This window comes from Solea solea, chromosome 16, assembly GCF_958295425.1.
Source record: "Solea solea chromosome 16, fSolSol10.1, whole genome shotgun sequence".
NCBI lineage: Eukaryota > Metazoa > Chordata > Actinopteri > Pleuronectiformes > Soleidae > Solea > Solea solea.
The window spans coordinates 9,202,411-9,208,751 of NC_081149.1; positions in this window are offsets into that span (position 1 = coordinate 9,202,411).

Below are 6,341 nucleotides of genomic sequence, written 5' to 3' on the forward strand. Positions count from 1 at the left end.
GGGACGGGTGAGCAGCGTGTGGGATCGTCTCAGTGAACCACTGCAGCCGCTGCACTCATTTAGGTGCCCCGTGTAGCCCGGGAGGGAGCTGGAGCGTACCCGGCGATGTTGGTGACAGTGGGTGGGAGGTGTGTATCTCTTCCACAGCATGACAGTAAACCAAGAAAGGAAGCTGTGCGAGACTCTTGTGTTCCAGAGCCTAACTCCATCACGCCCCATAGCTTCACACCTCCCTTCCAAAGCTTTGTCGGAGATTGTCGAGTTTTAAAACGCATGTATGACCCACGGGGGGAGGGATTAGAGGCCCCAATCACAGCCGGAGGTCAGCCATGTTACTCCGAGGAAATAAGAGCCAAGGCTAGAGGTAGCCAGTTACTCCAGGTCACTGCACAAACGATAGCCCCATTTCGTCTGTAATGTACAGACTAAGAGCCAACAGAGTGCGACAGCATACAGAGTGGAACGCGCGCACCCTTTACTCATGCTCTGGTTTCTGGATCTCTGTGGATCCCCAGTTCTGGCATGTATGTGTGTATGTATCTGGATATGATGACTTGCTTTTACGACCACACTCTGTCACAGAACGGCCACGAACAGTGTGTTACAGCCATGACGGTTGCGGCATCTCTCCACTTGAAAGAAGCCGGTCAGCACTTACAAATGCACAAACTAATTCCTGTTAGCGTTAAGCCATAAACAATCAAATCCTACAATTTGTATTTGATTAATTTTTAATGCTCTTGAAATGAAATAAACAAGATTCCACAAGGCAAGACTTGGTTTCTTTGAACTGTTTGTGTACATGAGATAATATGACCGTTTTCTTTTGAGTGAAAACTGAGCATTATTCACATCAGTCACATCTCTGCGGTGCACTATAATGAGCAGTGACAGATCATGAGGGGGCAGTGAAGAGGGAAAGACGACCCTGAGGTGCTGTCTCATCTCAGAGCAAAGGGCAGCGCTGACAGGGAACTAAAAAAAAAAAGCAAAGGAGTCACATACTGTCCACCAGCCCACAGTGTGTGTTTCAGCCTGGCCAGAGCAAACCCCTCCCCAACATTACCAGGGGACATCGCTGCCTACACACACACATACAAAAGCCTGGTCTGGTACTAAGAATAACCCTTATGTAATGGAATATGTATGCTTTTATTTATTTTATTTCTAAATGAAATGAAATTCTAGTGAATCCCAACTCCAGTTTTGAAGCCTCGACGTTCAAAACAGCACCATGTTCAGGTTTTTGCAACCAGAGATTCACACATCACCTACAACCAGGCGTCTGGTGTCCACTCGTATGTGCCATACATCTTCTTTTGGCTTCTCCCTGTAAGGGTCACTGCAGCGGATCATGCCTCCATCTTGCCCTATCCCTTGTGTCCTCTTCTGTTAGATCAGCAGTCCTCGAGTCCTCCCTTACAACATCATGAACCTTCTCTGTGGTCTTGTCCTCCTGCCCAGCAGCTCCATCTTCAACATCCTGCGTCCAATATAATCACGATCTCCCTCCTGTGCACGTGACCAAACCATCTGAACCTTGTCTTACTTTGTTTCCAAACTGTTCATCCTGAGCTGCCCCTTGAATATGCTACTACCTCCAGCTCCGTCATACATCCATTTCCCTCTAAATGGGAACATCATTTACAAAGTCAGCATCATATTCTACTGGAGAAGACCTGAAACTAGCAAATGATATACTTAACTCCTCAGGAGAATGTTTGCACATGTTAATTAATGACATCTGAGTGACCTTGTGACTTTTGACCAAAATGACTCCATGCAATGTCCAGCAAGCATCCGAACTTTCTTTAAAATCATGTAGTACATGCCACAATGTGTTGTTTCAGTTTAGTTGCACAGCCACAAAATATGGAAGCAGTATTAAAATTAGACAATGTTTCAGAAAAAAACTCACACTAGTGTCAGGTAGTTAGTGTGACCTCACCTTGCATGTGGAGCCCTAATTAACGTCATTTTTCCCACTGTTGCATGTCAAAAACGGGTGCCGTGAAAAAGGTCTAAGATGCCAGGTTTATTCAAAGCAAATCTGCGACATTATACATGCGCACATTGTACTAGTTTCACTCAATGGAAGCTTGTTATATTAATATATTAGGAGCAACTTTCAGTCACATCATTGCATTGAAAAAGCCAAAGATAACAGATTTTGACTTTATGATTTTGGATCAGCGTGGCCAACTTTTGCAAAGAATAGATGTTTTTATTTTGAAATTCAAAAATAAAAACTCAAGTAAATGGCTTTATCGGGACAAATGAGAAAACCATAACTCACAATGAGACTTTTTTGCCCAAGGTATTATAATTTTTCCTTAAACGCAGTATATGGTTTTGGTGTTGATTCATTACAGTACAGCCCCGATTCATAACATACATTACCTCAAGGCACTTAGAGAAACCCAATAGGAACTCAATGATTTTGCTCATACTGTATGACTTTCATAAAATGATAAATAATACATGTAAATAAGATCCAAATTGAGATGCTAAGCACTAATTCTACGTAAAAACATACTGGAGCAGTAATTGTGTCTTTAAGTCAAACACATTTGTGTAAAGACTGAAAGAGGTTGCTTTGTTTACTTCCTGCACAATTTGAATATTACAGCAAAACACACACACACACAAAGGAAATATTTGCTTTGAAACAATTAAAATTCTCACTTTGCAAAAGTCCCTGAGGCGTAACCACTTAGAGTGGTAGCTCTAAGAAAACACATTTATTCTTTTATGACTCACAGATCTGGGTGAGCTGTGCTACTGTGCTAACCCCCAGTGTTTTTCCTTTTTTTTGGGAATTGAGTCCAAGGTTAGTTTAGTGTCACACACTTCTGATGCCAGACACTGCAGTTATGGGGCTAATTATGGTTCAACACAGGGGGATTTCTGCCTCCACTGAAAGCTGCACACGTGGAGGGGGTTAGTCACACTGCTGATACTTTAGCCGCATCGGTGGAGAAACGTGGCGTATACTGTATATATATATATATACTGTATATAAATATATGTACAGTACATAAGATTCCATGCACACAGACACCATGGCCCCGGAAATCAAGAGTAGCCTACATTTTTTTTTACAGTGTAGAATGTCTCCAGGTAGAGAGGCAAGAGTTTTCCCTCAGTGCAGAAGCCATTAGTCAGAATGGAGGTGATTTATGGGTTGTCTCCTTGCAGAATTTAAATTAACTGCCATGCTGTATGGAGGGATGAGGGAGGGAGCCATTGCTTTTTGGGTTGTTGCCCTTTGCACTCTCTCTCTCTCTCTCTCTCTTTCTCTCTCCCTCTCTTCCCCTGTTTCCCTGCCTTCCTTTCACTCTGTCTCTCTTGATCTCCTGGGAGAAGTTTGGCACGATTTTAGATCCAGGTGTGTTGTCAGGTGGTCAGTTCACTCAAGGATTTCAGCAGCTTCCACTGGAAAATGTGCCCTGCCAAATGTTTTTTCCATCTTTGTGGGGAAAAAACCCAACAACGAATCATTAAAAGACACGTGCAAGGTCAAGATCAGCCGTTACAGTGCGGAAAATGGACAACGCCTAACAATACTGGCAGTAAAAGTTACAGTAAAACAAATTCATACACTTATGATTTAATGATAAATAATAAATATGTATCAAATGTGGATATAGAGCATCTGTAATCATGGGTTTCTCATTATTTCAGGATGTACTCTCTCTGTGTTACCAGATCCATATTAATGATTTTTCATATTAATGATGTTTTGTACTGCACTGTCTCCTCCCTGATGGCCGTGTGATGTACAGCATAAGTGAGCTGGGAGATGTGCCTGCGGTGTGACGCAGGAGCACAAGGGACGGGAACTTCATCGCGGGTTCACTGGAGATGCTCTCGAATGATTCATTGAGTTGACTTCATATACATAAATACATATTGCATAATGCTTAACATTGCATGAATGGCGTGAGCCCAGAGACACAAAAATAATGGCGGGGTGAGTGTTTGGCTGCGGCTGGAGGTTGAAAGGCAGCGGGCGACTGGTGGTCAGAGGGGAGAGGGGGGGTCAGTGGATGGATGGATGGGTGGGGGGGGAGGGGTTGAGAGGACGTGAGGATGACTCCATGTGACGTTGCACACAAATAACATCATGTTCTGTTCGTGGTAATCATCAATATTTGTATATATATATATATATATATATATATATGTATATATATATACATATATATAGTATAACAGCAAACTGTTGTTAATTTACACTAGGGTATATATTATTGTTATATTATATAACATGATAAAACACTGTACAGTAAAGTATTCAAGATGTAGTAATTCACAGTAAATATACACACTGTATACGTTTGCTTTTAATGTACATGTCAAATACTTTACAGTGTAGGTAGTGGGAGAGGTAGGTAGGTAGGAAGGAAGGAAGGTCGGTCGGTCGGTCCGTCGGTCAGTCGGTAGGTAGGTAGTAAGAAACTTTAGTCCTTATCCATACACATACATATTGCACCATAGATAGATAGATAGATAGATAGATAGATAGATAGATAGATAGATAGATAGATAGATAGATAGATAGATAGATAGATAGATAGATAGATAGATAGATAGACACACACCTCCTGATTTTCATCCGACCGGCTCAGTGAGCTCACAGTGAAATATGTGGTGGGTTCATAATGCATCAGTTTCTCCTATACGAGCATTGACCTTTTGTGGATTTGTGTGCGATTACTTCTGCCTAACTCAGTGAATTTAATATTAATATTAATCACCACAATGCAATACAATAAAAAAAAAATCATTCACCATCATTTACGGTAACCTAGGATTCATGTCGTTATCTAAGAGGCCTTTGCACACAAGGAACTGAACAAAATATCTGGGCCCATGAATACACTGTCAGACCCTGGAATTCATTAAATGATGAAACATCATCTTCACTTTTATCCGACAACCTTCCATACTGTCACGTGGGGCCAAATACTCGGTACACCTTCCACTCACGGTTAAGAGGAGCCACACATTGTTCAGGTGGACGACTGCCCTTGTCCCAAGTACACATTCAATAAATTCAATTTATTGAATGAAGTGAGTCTTCACTCAAAGTTAAAGGTGAAATAGTGTAGTTTACTACAAATAAATTACTGGATGCTGTTTTCCTCTATTTCCAGCCTGTGTCCTAAAGTTTGGTTAGCCAGCTGTTAGCTGTAACTTTACATAAACTGTGTATAGACACCATGAGAGAGATATAAATCCTCTCATCTAACACTTACATTTTTAAGCTTCCAATGATCACATTATTCAGATCAGAGTCTCCACGGCTGGTGCACTTTATCTAAAGTGCACTTGTGCGTTTTCCCCCCACTAGCTTTTTTTAAACATGAAATTCTCTACATATATATATTTCATGTAATAAATGCATTGAATACATGAGATTAAAAACTCCTGACACTTTTCATCTCTTTGCAATGTCTCACCTCTGGGGATCTTGTCTTCTCTTCCGACGCTTCACTCTCTTTCCAGAGGACAGCATATTCCTCTGTGGTGTCTCCGCCACATTGGGGCCACGTTGGGGGCGAGAATGGGCCACGGAGAGTTTACACTGGACTCCAGCTGAGCTTTTTGACAGGATTCAATGGCTGGATGAAAGGAAGATCGCCCTGACACCTCCCATGGGTCAGACCAGCAGAAGAGGGGGAAGAAACAACGAAGAAATGTCACTAAGTAAATTTCACAGTCAGTGCAATCGAGCTAAGGCCATAGTCCGACTAAGACAAGCTTGATTTTAGTCAGACTAACGTGTACATGACATGAAGAAAACCCAATTATCGTCTTCGTCTGACTAAAATCGGACTTTTAACACACATTTCAAAGTGATGTGATTCTTATCTTATTTTTAATAGCTGAAAAATCAGACAAAGACAACTCTAAAAGTTTTAAAGGAGTAATTCATATATGTATGTAATGCCCACTACACCACCCACACCTGCCAATAAAGTAAATATAACAAATGAAACAGAACAGAGGAAACACCAATCATAAATCTCAACAAACAGCCAAGACAGACAAAACATATTCATAGAATAAAATAGAATAGAGTTTTATTTAAATAGTGACAATACAAAGAATGGAACTGTGGAATGTGCTGTCTCTAGTTGACTTGAACAGTATAATAACATATGATCAACACGTTAAAACTACACTGTAACACACTGGAACTACATGCTAACACTACACAACACACTACAATGAAATAAATGACAATTATTAAGTGATAAATACAACAAAATCAGTACAATATGATAAAACTACACTACATAGTACACTAAAAAAAAAATGTACACGTCAAACAT